Consider the following 20661-nt stretch of genomic DNA (forward strand, 5'->3'; position numbering starts at 1 on the left):
TGATCCTTTTAATGCATTGTTGGATCCTATTAGTTAGGATTTTGTTGAGAATTTTGGAATCCATATTCATCAGGGATATTGGTCTGAAATTCTCCTTTTTGATGGGGTCCTTGACTGGTTTGGGGATTAAGGTAATGCTGGCCTCATAGAATGAGTCTGGAAGCTTTCCTTCTGTTTCTATTTTTTCAAACAGTTTCAGGAGAATAGGTATTATTTCTTCTTTGAATGTTTGGTAGAATTCCCCAGGGAATCCATCAGGCCTTGGACTCTTATTTTTTGGGAGGTTTTTGATCACTGCTTCAATCTCTTTACTGGTTATTGGCCAATTCAGGTTGTCAATTTCTTCCTGTTTCAGTCTTGGCAGTTTATAGGTTTCCAGGAAGGCCTCCATTTCATGCAGATTGCTCAGTTTATTGGCATATAGTTGTTGATAATAATTTCTAGTAATTGTTTCTATTCCTTGGTATTAGTTGTGATCTCTCCTGTTTCATTCATAATTTTATTAATTTGGGTCCTTTCTCTTTTCTTTTGGATAAGTCTGCCCAGTGGTTTATCGATCTTATTAATTCTTTCAAAGAACCAGCTTCTAGTTTCATTGATCTGATCTGATCTACTGTGTTTCTGGTTTGTAATTCATTGATCTCTGCTCTAATCTTAATTATTTCTCTTCTAATGTGTGGCTTAGGCATCGTTTGTTGCTTTTTCTCTAGTTCCTTAATGTGTAAAGGTAGTTGGTGAATACGGGATTTTTCTATTTTTTTGAGTGAGGCTTGGATGACTATGTATTTCCCCCTCAGGACCGCCTTTGCAGTATCCCATAGGTTTTGGACAAATGTGTTTTCATTCTCATTGGTTTCCATGAATTGTTTAAGTTCTTCTTTGATTTCCTGGTTGACCCAAACATTCTTGAGCAGAGTGGTCTTTAGATTCCAAGTATTTGAATTTCTGCCAAAGTTTTTCTTGTGATTGGGTTCCAGTTTTAAAGCATTAAGGTCTGAGAATATGCAGGGAATAATCTCAATCTTTTGGTATTGGTTGAGACCTGATTTGTGACCCAGTATGTAGTCTATTCTAGAGAAAGTTCCGTGTGCACTCGAGAAGAATGAGTATTCTGCTGTTTTAGGGTGGAATGTTCTTTATATACCTATGAAGTCCATCTGGTCCAGTGTGTCATTCAAAGCTCTTGTTTCCTTGTTTCCTTGTTGATTTTCTGCTTAGATGATCTGTCCATTGCTGAGAGTGGAGTATTGAGGTCTCCTACAATTAACGTATTATCATCAAAATGACTCTTTATTTTGGTTAACAGTTGGCTTATGTAGATGGCTGCTCCCATGTTGGGGGTGTAGATATTTACAATTGTTAGATCTTCTTGTTGGATAGATCCTTTAAGAATGATATAGTGTCCCTCTGTGTCTCCAACTACAGTTTATAGCTTAAAATCTAATTTGTCTGATATAAGAATTGCTACCCCAGCTTTCTTTTGGGGTCTGTTGGCATGGAAGATGGATATCCATCCCATCACTTTCAGTCTGGATGTATCTTTAGGTTCAAAATGAGTCTTGTAGACAGCATATGGATGGGTCCTGTCTTTTTACCCAATCTGCAACCCTGTGCCGTTTTATGGGAGCATTTAGGCTGTTCACGTTGAGAGTGATTATTGAAAGATATGAATTTATTGTCATCATGCTGCCTGTGAAGTCTTTGTTTCTATAGATTGTCTCTGTAAATTTCTGTTCTATATCACTCTTGGGGTCTTTCTCCTTTTATAGAACCCCCCTTAATATCTCTTGTAGGGTCGGCTTAGTGGTCACATATTCTTTCATTTTCTGCCGGTCTTGGAAGCTCTGCATCTCTCCATCCATTCTAAATGACAGCCTTGCCAGTTAAAGTATTCTTGGCTTTATGTTCTTCTCATTTAGTACCCTGAATATGTCTTGTCAGCCCTTTCTGGCTTGCCAGGTCTCTGTGGATAGGTCTCATGTTATTCTGATATTCCTCCCTCTGTACGTAAGGAATCTCTTCTCCCTAATTGTCCTTGAGATGGTTTCCTTGGTTCTAAGATTTGTGAATTTTACTATTACATGCCGGGGCATTGGCCTGATCTTGGGAGGGGTCTTCTCTGCCTCTAGGGCATGAATGTTTGTTTCATTCCCCAGATTAGGGAAGTTCTCAGCTATGATTTGCTCAAATATATCTTTTAGTCCTCTCTCTCCACCCCCTCAGGGATTCTGAGATTGGAACGTTTCATGGTGTCACTTATTTCTCTGATTCTGTTTTCACGGATTTTGAGTTCTTTCTCCCTGGCCTCCTCTTTATCCTTCTTTTCTATCAGTTGGTCTTCTATATTACTAATTTGTTTTTCTGCCTCGCTTACCCTAGCTGTTAGAGTATCTAGATTAGATTGGATCTCATTGATAGCATTTTTAAGTTCTGCCAGTTCAGCTTTCATTTCTGCCCTTAGCGACTCTACGTTGCCCTTAATCAATTTCTCCATTCTAGCTATTGTCTTCACAACTGCTACCCTGAATTCCATTTCCAACATCTTGGTTATATCTGTATCCATTTGTAAATCTGTGGCAGAAGTCACAGTCTCTGAGTCTTTCCTATTTTGGGGGTTCCTTCTCCTAATCATTCTGTTGAGAGGTGGTTGAGGGAATATACAGAGTCCAAATTATTGACCACAACCCAAGCAAGATGCACCTGTTTTATTGGGATCTTAGGGTTGCTGGCCTCTTGTTTTCCCAGCCTGTCTTCTGCAGGAGGGGCCTGCTGTGCTGTTACTCAGGCAACCCTGTTTGGGCAGAGTTGCCCTGCCCCCTGTGGGGGGGTTATGGACTCAGTGAAAACTGGTTTTTGGGGCTTTTGTTCTCTGGCAGCTTTCCATGTCTCTTCTGAGAGTCAGAGCAGAAGAGATCATTTCCAACCCTCTGCCTCAGAGCAGAGAGATTGCAGTCTGTTCTTCAGTGAGCTCTCCAGGCCATGCTATCTCCGTTTCTGTCTGTGCTGCTATAAACCTGCAGCATCCTGGATTGTGCGCCCCTCAGCAGGGCTCCCAGTCCTAGCCTCCAGGTCGGGGCACGGGGGCATGTCTTTGCCCTTCCTTTGTGCTTCTTCTTCTTTTTTTTTTTTTTTAAAGATTTATTTATTTATTTATTTGACAGAGAGAGACAGTGACAGCAGGAGCACAAGCAGGGGGAATAGGAGAGGGAGAAGCAGGCTTCCCGCTGAGCAGGGAGCCCGATGTGGGGCCCGATCCCAGGACCCTGGGATCATGACCTGAGCCGAAGGCAGACACTTAACGACTGAGCCACCCAGGCGCCCCTGCCCTTTGTGCTTCTAAAACTACCAGCTGCCCCCAGTTCACACGCGTGGCCCCGCCACTCTGGGTTTCAGTCTGGGGGGCTGCCCTAAAGTCCTTTTCCTGCTCCTATGGGCCTGCGAGTCTGTGCCCTGTCCCCAGAACGGGAGGCTATCGCTCACTGGTGGTGTAGGTCCCCACTGCTCCCTCCCCCTTCCGTTTATCTTTGGAATCACTGCTCCCTGCTTCATACCTTGAAAACAATCACCTGCCATATTCTGTTTCTAGGGATCCAGATATATATTCTTATATCTCAGGCTGATTTCATGGGTGTTCAGAGTGGCCTGGTAGATATCCAGCTCAATTCCGGGGACCAGTTGGAATAGGATCCTCTACTCCTCAGCCATCTTTTCCTCCAATCTGAAGTATCTAGTTTTTATAAAAATGTAAGAGGGTAATGACAGGCCCGGATTTGATCATTTGAGGATTTTTCAAACACATACATGCTCTTAACACACAGGCTGTGAATCCTTGCTCAACTGCATATAGATTTGTAAATTTCTGGACTTCCTGGGGAAAATTCTAGTTCTAAGTTGTCTTCTTTTTACTTCCCAGTATTTTTTTTTTTTTTTTACTTCATCATTATCTGCCTGTGAATTCTCAGGAAACACAATGATATTTTATTCCTTAGCAAGGAAGTATGTAATTTAAAATGTAAATTAGATGTTAACAACTAAAACAATGCATTTGAAAGCCAGAAAGACTTGAGTTAGGTTGTTTGGATTTCCTGGATGCTTCCTTGAATTCAGGTAACTGACCCAGCTCAAAAAAAGTTAGGACTAGTTATCTGATGAAGGAGGAACTCCCTCATGGCTGATAGAGGAATTCATTATCAGGATTAGATTATGTTTTATTTTCTCTCTGGGCAAAATCCATTTCTCAGTGATAGAAAAGAAGAATGGAAGAGAGTGGTCCCAGAGCACGTTCCTTTGTGGGATGAGCACACTGAGCTGATGGAAGAGTTTAAAGGAGCTCCTACTTTTCCCTCTTATTCAGAGCTGAGAGCAAAGGATTACTTTTCATCATTCCTTCCCATCATTAGTTGCTAGGAAGAAGGGGGATGATTCAGGATGGAAAACTACACATGTGAGGGAGGAGTGTATTTTGATTATAGGATGAAGGCTGATAGAGGACTTGATTACCATCTTTATGAGAATTTTTAATGAGGTATGTTTTAGAAAAGTTGTTGATTGAAGATAGAAGCCTGAAAATATGAGTGTAGGCTGCTTGATTAGTTGAGGTTTTTGTGGTACTTTTCCCATTTATCAGCAAAGGGCCTGGGTGTTCCTGATCGTGCAAGTCCTTTTTGGGAGTAGATGGCTATTTTCATTTAAGCCTGTTGCCTGATGTAGTTAGATTGTCCAGTGGGCCATGTCTGCAGTTTTTGAAGTTGTGCCTGAAATTGGAAGTATATTTAGCTTGAATTATGATACATTTGGGAGAGTTCATTGAAATTTATAGCATGGTTAGCTCACAAACAAATTTTTATTTTATTTTTTAAATTTTTAAATTTTTAATTTATTTGACAGAGAGAGACAGTGAGAGAGGGAACACAAGCAGGGTGAGTGGGAGAGGGAGAAGCAGGCTTCCCACGGAGCAGGAAGCCCGACGTGGGGCTCGATCCCAGGATCCTGGGATCATGACTTGAGCTGAAGGCAGACACTTAACAACTGAGCCACCCTGGCACCCCATCACAAACAAATTTTTACGTAAAAAAATTGATGTTTGTGGTTCAAAAATTTTGTTGTTTCTGATTTTGCTTTTGTGTTTTGTTTGTTTCCCCTCCCCTTGAGCTAGTCATCATTTGGATAGTTAATAGCTTTAGAATCATTGGGTTAAGAAAATTACAACAACAACAAAAGAATGAAAAAAGTGTGAAACTAGCTTAAGGGACTTCTAGAACACCAATCCCAGAAAGGTGAAAAAGAAAGGGGCAGAAAGTGTATTCAAAGAAATAATGACTAAAAAATTCTCTAACCTGGAGTAAGAAACAGCTATCAGATGCAGGAACCCACAGAGTACCAAATAAGATGAATCTGTGGAGACCCATACTGTGATACACTATGGAAAACAGTATGGAGTTTCCTCAAATAATTAAAAATAGAATTACCATATGACCCAGCAATTCCACTTCTGGATATATATCTAAGGCAACCAAAATTACTATCTCAAAGAGATATCTGTACTCCCATGTTCACTGCAGCATTATTCACAATAGCCAAGATATGGAAACAACTTAAGTGCCCATTGACAGATGAATGAAGAAAATGTGATATATATCTATATCTATATCACATTATATATATATATATATATAGAGAGAGAGAGAGAGACTGATTTGATTTCTTTCTTGGCCCATTGGTTGCTTAGTAGTGCTATTATTTAGCCTTAAAAAGGAGGGAAATCTTGCATTTTATGACAATATGGATGACCTTGGTGTGTATGATGCTAAGTAAAGTAAGCCACACATGGAAAGACAAATACTACATGTTATCAGTTATATTTGGAATTTAAAAAAGTCTATCTTATGTAAACAGAGAATAGAATGGTAGTTTCAGAAGCTAGGTGAGAGCGTGGGAGAATTAGGAAGAGGTTGATATAGGGTACACAATTTCAAATAAAAGATGAATAAAATTTGAGACTCACTTCAGACCTAAGGCACACACAGATTGAAAGTGAAGGGATGGAAAAAGATATTCAATGCAAATGGAAGTGAAAAAAAAAAAAAAACCCAAGGTAGCAATATTTACATAAGACAAAATAGACTTTAAAACAAAGACAGTAACACAAGACAAGAAGGGCATTACATATGATAAAGGATCAATTTAGCAAGAGGATGTAATAATTATAAATATCTCTGCACCCAACTTAGGAGCACCTAAATACATAAAGGAAATATTAACAGACATAAAGAGAGAAATTGATGATACAATAACAGTAGAGGACTTTAACACCCCACTTACATCAGTGGGTAGATCATTTAGGCAGATAATCAATAAGGAAGCAGTGTCTTTGAATGATATTTTAGACCTGATGGACATAACAGATATATACAGAACATCCCATAAAAAAACAATAGAATACACCTTCAAGTGCACCTGGAACATTCTCCAGGATATAACACGTTAGGCCACAAAACAAGTCTCAATAAATTTAAGATTGAAATCACTTCATGCATCTTTTCTGACCACAATGGTATAAAACTAGAAATCAACCATAAGAAAAACACCTGGGAAAAACAGAAACACGTGGAGGCTAAACAACATGCTACTAAGCAACCAATGGGTCAACAAAGAAATCAAAGAAGAAATAAAAAAAGATACATGGAGACAAATGAAAATGAAAAAACACAATGGTCCAAAATCTTTGGGACACAGAGAAAGCAGTTTTAAGAAGGAAATTTATTGTAATACAGGCTTACCTCAAGAAACAAGAAAAAGCAGGGCACTTGGGTGGCTCAGCCGTTAAGTGTCTGCCTTCAGCTCAGGTCATGATCCCAGGGTCCTGGGATTGAGCCCCATGTTGGGCTCCCTGCTCAGTGGGAAGACTGCTTCTCCCTCTCCCACCCACCCTGCTTGTGTTCCCTTTCTTGCTGTGTCTTTCTCTGTCAAATAAATAAATAAAATCTTAAAAAAAAAAAAGAAACAAGAAAAAGCTTAACTAAACAATCTAACCTTATGCCTAAAGGAACTAAAAAAGGAAGAACAAACAAAGCCCAAGGTGAGTACAAAGAAGGAAATAATAAAGATCAGAGAAGAACTAAGTGACACAGAGCCGAGAGAGAGAGAGAGAGAGAGAGAGAGAGAGAGAGAGAGATCAGTGAAACCAAGAGCTGGTTTGTTGAAAAGATAAAATTGATAAACCTTTAGCTAAAGTCATCAAGACACAAAGAGAAAGGGTCCAAATAAATAAAATCAGAAATGAAAGAAATAACAACTGATACTACAAAACCACAAAGGATTATAATACTACAAAAAATTATATGCCAGCAAATTGGACAACCTAGAAGTGGATAAATTCCTAGAAATATACAATTCTTCCAAAACTGAAGCAGGAAGAGATAGAATATCTGAAAAGACTAATACTAGTAATGAAATTGAACTGGTAATCAAAAAGCTACCAAAAAACCAATGGTCTAGGACTAGATGTATTCACAGGTGAATTCTACCAAACATTTAAAGAAAAGTTAATACCTCTTCTCCTCAAACTATTCCAAAAAATAGAAGAGGAAGAAAAGCTTCCAAATACATCCTACAAGGCCAGCATTACCAGGATTTATTCCAAGGGTGCAAGGGTGGCTCAATATTTGTAAATCAATCAACGTGATATACCACAGTAACAAAATGAAATGTAAAAAACACATGATCACCTCAATAATACAGAAAAAAAGCATTTGACAAAATTCAACATTCATTTATGATAAAAGCTCTCAACAAAGTTGGTTTAGAGGGAATAGGCCTCAATAGTATAAAGGCCATATATGAAAAACCCACAGCAAACATCATACTTAATGGTGAAAAACTGAGGGCTTTTTCTCTGAGTTCAGGAACAAGACAAGGATGTCCACTCTCACCACTTTTATTCCACATAATATTGGAAGTCCTGGCCATAGGAATCAGACAAGAAAAATAAATAAAAGACATACATATTGGTAAGGAAGGAGTTAAACTGTCACTATTTGCAGATGACATGATACTATACATAGAACACCCTAAAGAATCCACCAAAATACTATTAGAGCTAATAAATGAATTCAGTAAATTTGCAGGATACAAAATGAATACCCAGAAGTTGGTTACTTTTCTATACACTATTATAAAGTAACAGAAAGAGAAATTAAGAAAACAGTTCCATTTACAATTGCACCAACAAGAATAAAAAGCTAAGAATAGACTTAACCAAGGAAGTAAAAGATCTGTACTCTGAAAACTATAACATTGATGAAAGAAATCGAAGATGACAAAAACAAGTGGAAAGATATTCCATAGCTCATGAATTGGAAGAATCAATATTGTTAAAATGTCAAAGCAATCAACAGATTCAGTGAAATCCCTATCAAAATACCAACAGCATTTTTCACAGAACTAGAATGAATAATACCAAAATATATATAGAACAAGAAGGGACCCTGAATAGCCAAAGCAATTTTGAGAGAGAAAAACAAAGCTGGAGGTATCATAATCCCAGATTTCTAGATATACTACAAAGCTGTAGTAATCAAAACAGTATGGTACTGGCACAAAAATAGACACATAGATAATGGAACAGAATAGAGAGTCCAGAAATAAACCTACACTTATATGGTCAATTACTCAATGACAAACAAGGCAAGAATGTATAATTGGGAAAAGATAGTCTCTTCAACAAATGGTACTAGGAAGACAAAACAGCTACATGCAAAAGTATGAAACTGGACCACTTTCTTACACCATACACAAAAATAAACTCAAAATGGATTAAAGACCTAAATGTGAGACTTGAAACCATAAAACTCCTAGAAGAAAATATATATACAGTAACATCTTTGACATCAGCTGTAGCAACATTTTTCTAGTTAGTTGCCCTCAGACAGGGGAAACAAAAACAAAAATTAGCTCTTAGAACTACACCAAGATAAAAAAGCTTTTTTGCAGAGTGAAGGAAACCATCAACAAAACAAAAAGGCAACCTACTGAAGGGGAGAAGATATTGGCAAATGATATCTCTGATAAGGAGTTGATATCCAAAATATATAAAGAACTGAAGGCTAAAAATACCAAATAATCTGATTAAAGAATGGGCAGAGGACCTGAATACACATTTTCCCAAAGAAAACACATGGATGGTCAACAGACACACGAAAAGATGTTCAAATCACTTATCAGGAAATTGCAAATCAAAACCACAATGAGCTATCACCTTATATCTGTGGAATGACTAGAATCAAAAAAGACATGTGTTGGTGAAGATGTGGAATAAAAGGAACTCTCATGTACTATTGGTGGAAATGTAAACTGGTGCAGCCACTGTGGAAAACCACATGGAGGTTCCTTAAAAAATTAAAAATAGAATCATCATATGACCCAGTAATTCCATTACTGGGTATTTACCCAAAGAAAACAAAAATAGTAATTTGAAAAAATATAAGCACTGCTATGTGTATTGCAACATTGTGTACAATAGCCAAGATATAGAAGCAACCCAGGTGTCCATCACTAGATGAATGGATAAAGAAGATACGGTGTGTATGTGTATGTGTAATATTACTCAAATATAAAAAAAGATGAGATCTTGCCATTTGTGACAACAGGTACCTAGAAGGTATTATGCTAAGTGAAATAAGTCAGACTGAGAAAGACAAATACCATATGATTTTATTTATATGTGAAACCTGAAAACCAAGATAAAGGAATAAACAAGCAAAAAACAGAATCAGGCCTATAAATACAGGGAACAAATTGATGGTTGCCAGAGGAGAAGGGGCCAGGGGTATGGACAAAATGGGTGAAGGGGATGGGGAGACACAGGCTCCCAGTTATGGAATGAATAAGTCACGGGAGTGAAAGGTACAACATAGGGGATATAGTCAATGGTATTGTAATAGCACTGTATGGTGACAGATGGTAACTACCCTTGTGGTGAGCACAGCATAATGTATATACTTCTTAAATCATTATTTTGTGAACCTGAAACTAATGTAACATTGTGTGTGAACCATACTAAAAAAAAAAGATGAATCAGAGCTGAGGATCTAATATATAACATGGTCACTATAGTTGATAATACTATGGTCTATAATTGAAATTTGTTAGGAGAGTAGAACTCAAGCGTTCTCATTAAAAAAATAAATCTGTGAGATGACAGATGTGTTAATTATCTCAATGGTGGGAATCCTTTTACAATGTATACATATGATGTCAAATCATTGTGATGTACACTTTAAATATATTACTGTTTTATTTGTTAACTGTACCTCAATAAAGCTGAAAAAAAGAAATGATTGGTTCAGCTGCTTTTCTATTCTGTTACATACATACATGTACTACACATGTGTATGTATGTTTACATATGAAGATGCTTACATAGCTTTTAGTGTTTAACAGTGGAATAGTATCTTAAATTTAGAAAGAAGCTTTGCAGAAACTTTCTACACCTCTCTTTAAAGTGAGATAACAGGGGCGCCTGGGTGCCTCAGACGGTTGAGCATCTGCCTTCGGCTCAGGTCATGATCCCAGGGTTCTGGGATGGAGTCCCACATCAGGCTCCCTGCTGAGCGGGGAGCCTGCTTCTCCCTCTCCCTCTGCCTGCCACTCCCCCTGCTTGTACTCTCTCTCTCTCTAATAAAAAATAAAAAATCTTAAAAAAAATAAAGTGAGATAACAGTGAGAAGGGGGTTCAGTGAGGTGTCAGTTGAGCAGGCTGAAGAGAAGTACTTCTGAGTCTGTGGCCAGGCCCAAGTAGAGCCGACCATGTGCTTGAATTATGCCTCAAGAATACTTACTAATTTTGCAACCAAAGCGAAGACTTCCTTCCATGTGTTGATCTTCACATGCCACTCACTTGTTTTGTCTCATGACAGAGGGTGGTGGCCACAATGCATAGACATCAGCAGTGATACACTACCTAATTAACTATTGTCCTATTAAAAAAAATTTTTTTTTTAAGTAGGCTCCATGCCTGACGTGGGGCTTGAACTCATAAGCCCCAGAGCAAGAGTCCCATGTTCTACCAACTAAGCCACCTAGGCACCCCATCTATTGTCTTATTTCTAAAATGAACTCTGACCCATGCATAATCAGCCTATCCCATGATGGGAAGGCTGCATGGCTCAGCAAAGCACCATCGTTTGTTTTCCACAAGGCCTTGTAGTTCATGGGTCCCACTGGTGTCTGTGAAGGGTTTTCCTTGATCTCTTACATCAGCAAGAATGGTATCAATGTGGGACTGATGAACATATGCAAATCTGGTGTAAGTTACCCAGATAAGTCATTCAATCTTTGGATCACCAAGGTCCAGGTTGGAGCTCTGATGAACTTTGAGGTTCTCTCCCCTTATTAGTGCCATGTGTGGTATTTTTGGAGATGGCTCTAGTGCCAGGGTGTTTAGCTTCATATGGATCCCATCAGCAATTCCTACTGCTCTTTCAGCCACTGTTTCCAAGATAGGACTGCTTGGAGCTGTAAGGAACAAACCCACTTAAATCCAATGAGAAGCAGATACAGATGGTTTTTTCCGGACAGTTTGTTCAGAAGTGTTTTAGATTTCCTGCCAGAGGGCATTGCTAACGTTGCCATTAATCTAAAGCTGTTCCACTCATATAGTATATTTAAAATTACTTCAAGTCAGTTGGCTCATGATGACATGCAACCAGCCTCAAAAACTCAGCAAATTGGTGGTCAGATACCAAAGGAAGTCTGTGTGCTACTGTAAGTCTGTGATCTTCTTTTGAGGTTCACGGTGAGACCATGATCTCTGTTTCTCCAGGAGTGATCCTTTCTACAGAAGGATCAATCAGATGACTCAGGAACGTGCCACCAGCATATCTCTTTTATGGATTTCCTCTTAACTTCTTTGGGGAATAGAGAAACTTGATGGACAAATTTTGGATTGTCCTTGAAGAACACTATCTAATGTTTACATATTGTGATATCAACATTTAAAAGAACTATGTTTCTGAAATATATTTGAGTCATTGTGAACTGATTGAGTTCCATAAAAAGATGACCCAGTCTGTCTTTTTTATATACACAGAATTCAGTCTTACTTATAATCTTATTTCTTGTGGGTTGGAGTTAGAGTTGGGTTAAATATAAATTCAACTTTTAACTAGTTATTATAATAAATTCAGGACTTTCTTACATGTATTTGGACAACAAAGCATGCTACTAAATAATTGCTATGGAAATTTTGTAGATCTAACTTTAGGTTAAGTGAATACATACCTGTTTTGGTTTAAACAAAGCTCATAAGAACACCTAAGACAAAGTGTTTGGTATTTCTCACATGTAATGTTAACTATGGTAACAACAATAAGGCTTTTTATAAATTGAGGTTGGATTTAACAATGATGCTCAACATGTAAATGCTAAAACTATCAATCATATTAGTTATGCTGACTTGTATTGATTTTTTATCACATTTATTTATACTCTCACTCTCTTTTTTTTTCCTTTTAGGAGTATTTGGGGCTTTCTTCAAGCATACTTCAGTTACTTCCTTATTTTTAGAACCCTCAAGAATTCTCAACTTTTGTCACTTGCCTTTAACTCTGCTTTGTTTCCTTTGCATTTGTACTCCCTGCAAATCAATCTTAAGCAGCCAGTGTATAAAGATGGTTATAATTGTTATGCTTTTTTCTATTGACTCTGCTCTATAAAATTGCCCTTCTTCTTCTTCTTCTTTGAGATAGAGTGAGTGAGCACGAGTGGGGGGGCAGAGGAAGAGGGAGAGAGAGAATCTTAAGCAGGCTCCATGCTGCACATGGAGCCTGACACGGGGCTCGATCTCACAACCATGAGATCATGATCTGAACCAAAATCAAGAGTTGGGCGCTTAACTGACTGAGCCACCCAGGCACCCCGGCACTGCTTCTTTTATTTATTTATTTATTTAATTTTTAATATTTTAAAGATTTTATTTATTTGAGAGAAAGAGAATGAGAGACAGAGAGCATGAGAGGGAGGAGGGTCAGAGGGAGAAGCAGATTCCCTGCTGAGCAGGGAGCCCGATGCGGGACTCGATCCAGGGACTCCAGGATCATGACCTGAGCCGAAGGCAGCCGCTTAACCAACTGAGCCACCCAGGCACCCCAACCCGGCACTGCTTCTTTTAAAAAACTATAAAAATCAAATTTGTCACAAGGAAGGCCTATGGAGAGAATGCAATATCCAACTTAGCCATGTATAGGATCAGATTAAACAGTGGTGATTTTACTACTGATGTCTTTTGCAGTTTGGGAACATTCCTGCTGAATCTGACTTGTTTACTCTTGTGTTAATACTTGGGAGATCAGCAAAGTGCCTTTATTTCTAGCCTCTAAGTCAGCTAACGAGCAAAGAAAGGCAGACTTCATGTCCAGAGGATAATCAAAGGAGCTTTATATGACATACTGAAATGTTCAGTACCAGAGCCAAGATAAAAGTTCTTTGTTTCAGCTGTGAATGACCAATGTCTCAACACTATTCAGTGACACTGGGCTGAATAATGTAGACCTAAGAGAGAGGCTTGTGTCCTTGGTGTGGTGGTAAAATAAAGCCTTGAGATGGAACTGAAGGGCTGGTGAGGAGTAAAAGTCTCTGCCTATGAGACTGGAATTCTTAAGGCTGCTACAGATGATGCGCTTGGCTCTGTGTATGGCTTACTTTCAGCCACATTAAGTGGCAGTGTGCCTAACAGTCACATTTGACAGCAACTGGCAGTGTAGGAACACCCAATCCATGAACATTAAAGTCACCCAAACTATAATTTTTTTAAAAATGTGTCTGATGTAGTCTACCATCAAGGAATTTTCAGTCAAAAGATAGGACCATCACCTTTATATTGGTTATTTAAATCCTGACATTTAAATATTTCTTACGGTTGTTAACGCAATGTTTCCTGATTATAAAAGCTAGTTTTCTATCAAGTGGTTTCTGATTGAATATCTTTAAGTATTGCTAGCTTTTAGTACTGGGAGATATCTTTGAGGGGTATAAAGTATAATTTATTGTACATAAATTATTTGTTAAAACATCAGGGATGCTGAGTTGCACATATCATGCATTTAAGTGAACTCAACTGCTATACATAAGAATTAAAGATACTTAAAGAATAAATATTTTTTCCTGGGGTTTATAGTTCTTGCAAGTACACTCTGGTGTCTTAGCTAGGGCTGCCATAATAAAATATCATAGATTGGGTGGCTTAAAAAACAGAAGTTTATTTTCTCACAGTTCTAGAGGCTGGAAGTCCAAGATCAAGGTCTTGGATGATTTGGTTTCTGGTGAGAGCTATCTTCCTGGCCTTCTTGCTATGTTCTCACATAGCCTTTTGTTTTGTTTTGTTTTTGGCAGGCACACAGAGGGAGTGGTGTGGGTGTGGGGTCATTGGTTGGAGAGAGAGAGTTCTATGATCTCTCAATTTATAAGGACATTAATCCTATTGGATCAGGCCCCACCCTTACTGCCTCATTTAATCTTAATTACTTCTTTAAAGGATTCATCTCCAAATATAGCCTCTCTAAGGGGTAGAGAGGCTATATTTGAATTGGGGGGGGCACACAGACATTTAGTTCAACATATGAATTGGGGGGACACACAGACATTTAGTTCATAACAACTGATGATCCACACTTTTACATAGGGAAGGTAAATTACCCTTTACTTTATGACAGCTGGGTGGAACTTCCACATGTAGTTGGGAGAATTAATTTATGAGATACTGTTGTAATTGGTATTTGAATAATGGGCATAGACATACCACAGATTAATGTGAAGTTGCCTTCGTTTTTTTTTAGCCATTTATACCTAACAGAGTAATATCAATGCTATTCTTTCATTGTGTGTAAGCTAATTAAAAACACTAATATGTCATTTATTTCCATCACACTCCTAATAACCATTTATGGAACAATTAGCATGTGCCAGGCAATGGCTAGAACTTTTATATTTATTAATCTGTATGATAAATGTGTTAATAAGTGGCATTTTACTCTCTTTATGGTGGTCCAGAAAAGTAAATGTCACCAAGTATACAGGGCTTTTTCTGGCAGAGACGTTATTTGAACCCTGTTTGACTATCTCAAAGCTTGTGCCTTTTTCTTGCATCACTGTTTCTTAAAAGAGAGTGGTAAGAACAGATACTACACTTGATCTTAGCCAAAAGGCCGAGAAGCGATATATGTCCAGGGATGTAATGGAACCAAAGCTGTACTACATTGATCCCAACTTTGGGATTCTGGGTTGTTTAACCTGTTCCTATTAACTGGGCAGGATTGCCATAAGACTGCTCTATTTAAATAAGCCCAGGGATGCCTGGATGGCACAGTCCATCGAGCCTCCCACTCTTGGTTTGGCTCAGGTCGTGATCTCAGGGTCATGAGATCCAGCCCTCTGTTGGGCTTCTCACTTGGCATGGAGTCTGCTTGGGACTCTTTCTCCTTCTCCCTTTGCCCCTCCCCCACTTGTGCTCGTGTGCACTCTCTCTCTCAAATAAATAACTAAAACTTAAAAAAAAGATTTAAATAAGCCCAACACTGTAACCTTACCTATTGAACTTCAAGAGAAGGTTTTAAAAGAGACATTTTCAAGTAACCACCTTGAGAGCTGTAGACTGTGTACAATGTAAATGTAACTTAAGTTACTCAAAGTAACTTAGGTCAGGCTGTGTTTCTGCAGAGCCTGACCTAAGCCTGAATATTTGGTAGCTACATTCAAGTAGAATTTTTGGTGCTTCATTTTTCACTTGTATAGTATGGATTAATGGCTTCTTAGACATGTAAGTCAGTTCTTTCTGGTAACTGGCGGAGTTTCAGGGTTACAACATGGTAGCATGGGAATTCACATCAGGATTTACCAGTAGTTATCCGTTGAACATGAAGTATTAAATGAATTTCATAAAAGCATGAAGTCAGGAGATGCCAGAGCAAATGCTGGCTACTGGGCATGAACGTGAACTTCTGACATGATATAGGGCAGCTTTGAGGAAGTGGCAAGATAAAAATAAATTAGAGAAGAACTAATTAAGTTCCATCCAGGTCTTGACCATGCCTGCCCCAGCTGGCTTTCTATAAACTTGTCTATACTGATGACTGTGTAGTGCCATTTTCTTGGTTTCCATTAAAATCAACTTGGTCAGAGAAAGGTGTCCTTACTCCGTTTTCTTTTGTATCATAACCTAATATTTCCATTGCACCTGCAAGTTGAAGACAGATCATAACCTATGGTTAAAGATGGTAGGAAGTTGTTATTGAAGGGATATATATATATATATAGCAAATTCATGAAGCTTCCCATTCCAAACTTTATTTTATGCTGAGTTGGACAAGTTTTTGCACTTATTTCAAATGATAGTTAATTAAAATTTGAAAGTATTTAAATTGTCACATAAAGTTACAACTCTTTCATTGCAATGATAGTGATTCAGCAGTTTTAGAATTTCTTTTAATTGTTTTTATAATTGTTTACTAGAGATTTTGACATTCTAATATTGTGTTAAATTTGCAAAGGTGGATTTAGATAGCACTGCAATGATAATTTAACACACTTAAGGTTGTAAAAATAATTGACTCTATTTTGGAGTGGTGTTGATATGACTAATTCAAAAAGAAAATCTTCATTATATCTAATTGCATTAAAAGAAGTAGAATCTTGTATCAGTGGGGTTCCAATTAGGAGGTGGAAACCATACTGGTAATTTAAACAAGGAAGATTTAGTGTAAAAATTATCATTTTCATCCATTTGGGCTGCTATAACAAAATACCACAGACTGGGTAGCTTATCAAAAACAGAAACTTATTTTGCACAGTTTTTGAGGTCGGAAGTCCAAGATCAGGGTGCTAGCATGGTCAAATGAGGGCCCACTGCCGGGTCCCGGACTTCTTGCTGTTTTCTTGTATGGCAGAAGGCGGGAAGGTAGCTCTCTGGGGTCTCTCTTATAAAGTCATTAATCTCATTCATGAGGGTTCTACCCTCATTACCTAATCACCACCCAAAGGTCCCACTTACTAATACCATCACACTGGGCATTAGGATTTCAATATATGAATCTTGAGGGGACACACACATTCAGACACAGCAATTATTAACTAGGAAAACATAGGTAATTACTAAAAGGGGTAAAAGAAATTTGCAGACAATATAGCAATAACAAAGTAGGGAACAGCTTCTTCCTCTAGGGCTAAGGGGGAGAATCCAAGAAAAGAACAAACTTGGAAGAGGGCTCTTCCCACCCTAGAATAGATATTCAGATCTCTTTGGAGAGGGTACATCTGTAGCCTACTAGATGCAAAAGAGGTTCCTGAAGCCCTGAAGTGCCTCAGACCAGAGCTGGTTGTAGCTGTCGGGCTGGGGCTGGTGAAGAAGGAATCTGTCTGGCCAGGGTGCTAGCCAAATTTGCTGAAAGATGAGAACTAGTGAGTCTTTCACATGCCACTGACAGCCTCACCATAAAGTAGGAAGAAAAGCACATCCAAATGAGGAAGAGAAGCTCCTTCCTCTTGCAGTGTGCCTTCTATGACCTCTGCAGAAATGCTTCATCTTGTGTGAGAAGACAAAGAAAAAAAGTTTATAAGTTCTAGCTGCACTATCACAAAGCACTGCAAAGAAGGGTAATTCCACAGTGAGCTACCACTTCACACACACTAGGATGGCTATCAATGTCAAAAAGTGTCAAAAATGATCACAAGTGTTGACAATGGTGTGGAGCAACTGGAACTCTCATACACTGCTGGTTGGAATGGAAGAAAATGGTGCAGCTGCTTTGCAATAGCCTGGCAGTTCCTCAAGTGGTAATATAGCTACCATATGACCCAGCAGTTCCACTCTTAGGTACACAGCCAAAAGAAATGAAAACACAGGTCCACACAAACACCTGTACACAAATGTTGATAGCAGCATTATTCATAATATCCCCAAAGTGAAAACAATCCAAATGCCCATCACTTGATAAAAGGATAGATTGATAAAATTTGGTATATCCATACAATGGAATATTATTTGGCAGTAGAAAGGAATGAAGTACTGATGCATGCTACAACATGGGTGACAGTTGAAAACATGCTAAATGAAAGAAGCCAGTTACCAAAGATCATATATTCTATGATTCCATTTATATGAAATGTCCAGAATAGGCAGAACTATAGAGACAGAAAGTAGATTCACAGCTGTCTGGGTGGGTAGAGGTTGGAGAATGGGAGGTGATGGCTAAATGTAAAGAGTTTCCTTTAAAAAAGAAAGATTTTGGGCGCCTGGGTGGCTCAGTTGGTTAAGCGACTGCCTTCAGCTCAGGTCATGATCCCGGAGTCCTGGGATTGAGCCCCACATCGGGCTCCCCCTTCTCTGTGGGGAGCCTGCTTCTCTCTCTGCCTCTGCCTGCCACTCCCCCTGCTTGTGCTCATTCTCTCTCTCTCTCTGTCAAATAAATAAATAAAATCTTAAAAAAAATAAAATAAAAATAAAAAAGAAAGATTTTATTTATTTATTTATTTATTTATTTATTTATTTATTTAGAGTGAGCAGGGGGAGGGGCAGACGGAGAGGGAGAGAGAGAATCTCAAGTAGATTCTGCACTGACTGCAGAGCCCAATGTGGGGCTCAGTCTCACCACCCTGATATCATGACCTGAGCTGAAATCAAAAGCCGGATGCCCAACCAACTGAGCCACCCAGGTGTCCCTGGAAAGAGTTTCTTTTTGGGGAGATGAGAATGTTCTAAAACTGATTGTGGTGATGATCACACAATTCTATGAATATTCTCAAAACCATTGAATTGTATATGGTAAGTGGGTAAATTGTATGGCATGTGAATTGTATCTCAATAAAATGTTACAATTTTTTAAGTTAAAAAAAGGGTGGATTTGGAACTGAGAGGCAATAAATAGATTGCTGGTACAAATCTCAATACTTTGGACAGCAATGTAGCCATTTTACTATGTTAAATTTAAAAAAACATTTTTTTTTTTTACAGGAAGCTACTAAAAATGTCTGAAGCCCAAAGAGGATAGGTAGTTGCTCAGAACGTGTTTTTCCTGATTCCCAGTCTATTGTTTGTTGTACAAGACAATACTACTTCAAGAGAGTCTTTAAGAAAGGATTCAGACAACCTCTGTCCTTCCCAGAGAAAGACACTTTCTGAGAAATGTGTAGCAGAACTTACCTATCTCTGACTTAAATGTTAAAGGGGCAAGGTATCAAACAATTTGTTAAGGTGAAAAATACAGGTCTGGGTATGAACATGGCCTCAGGTCCAGGTACAAAAAACAGCTGGTTGGAAAATACATTACCAGTCTGAAGATAAAAGGACTGTTGATGGAATGAAGGTAGTATTTTGGATTAAGTTACTAAGTTTTTGAGTTTTGGTAAATATAGACGCCTTTCTTAATACAAGAGAACACTATTTCTTACATGCATTACTCTTGTAGTGCCTTACATTTTAAACTCTCAAGACATAAATCAGTACAGACACAATTCTGGATCATGCTTTAAATAACTTCTCTCTCTGATAATTCACACCAAAGAGTGTTTAGTTATAGGGTTTATGTTCATCTGTAGATGATTTGTAATGGTTTTCTCATTTTCACTGTGTCTTTCTTCTATAACTTCTAGCTTGAAAAACCAGGAATAGAAAGCCATAGTATTACTCTAAATATTGATTCTAGTTGTATTTAAATAGATAGTTTTCTTCCTTGAACAACAGAAGTATCATAACTAATGTTTTTGTTATATTTTGGAGGTTAAACCTTCTAAAAAGATCAGGAATGTAGAAATCTTATTTTTACTTTTAAAGGAAGAAAATATATACATTTCATAGTAACTGAAGGAGACATACTTTTTTTTTTTTTTTTTGTCTTGGAGACCCATTTAATGTGGATGCTCGAGGCCTGGGCAGAGTGGGGAGTATCCTGGAATTGGGCAGGCAGGCAAGGTGGGTGGGTCGCAGGCCCACACCTGACCCCAGGAAGGGATGTTGGGTGTGGGGACTGGCCCAGGCATGCTAAGGGGAGTAGCAGAAGGGTTGGCCAGGTAGGTAGACCTACCAGGGGACCTTGAGAAGTTATCTACGCCAGGTGGTCAGAGCCCAGACCAGAGCCTTGCCCAGGGAGGCAGGGTTGGGGCTGGTTTGGTGCTTCCAGAGCCTAGGAACTGGGCATTGCAGAAGCCTCCCTAACCTGCTGCTGGAACTCAGGGCATGTCCACCAGTTGAAATCAAGCAGCTCCTGGGAAGGCATGGAGGTGGTCATCCTTCTCCTCTGAGTGGTTCAAACAGGAGGTGATCTGGTCAAACATGGAATTGCTGGCAGCATATTCTGTTTTCCCAAAGCTGTGGTCCTCACCTTCCACACCTACCTACACCAGCTTGCCCAGGTCCCCACTGGTGTCTGAAATTGTGGGCTCAGGCACCATGAGGGCCATGCTACGATGGAACTCGGTGACTGTAGAGCCTACAGCCAGCACCAGGTGGGGAAATATACTATCTTTAAACAATTTTTATATTTTCCTGAGTGGCTTCAAATACACTGAAGGTTTCAGTGTATCATTTAATTTACCCATTTATTTCATTTTATTTTTTAAAAAGATTTTATTTATTTATTTATTTATTTATTTATTTATTTATTTATTTATTTATTT

The 20661-nt window shown here is 38.6% G+C and overlaps 1 pseudogene; it reads right to left on the reverse strand.

The window, feature by feature from the left end:
• Positions 1–15117: 15117 nt before the first annotated feature.
• On the reverse strand, positions 15118–15212 carry LOC118026590 (annotated as a pseudogene).
• Between the last annotated feature and the right edge of the window lie 5449 nt (positions 15213–20661).

This window comes from Mirounga leonina, unplaced genomic scaffold, assembly GCF_011800145.1.
Source record: "Mirounga leonina isolate KUSES-001 unplaced genomic scaffold, KU_Mleo_1.0 Mir_242, whole genome shotgun sequence".
Classification (NCBI taxonomy): Eukaryota; Metazoa; Chordata; class Mammalia; order Carnivora; family Phocidae; genus Mirounga; species Mirounga leonina.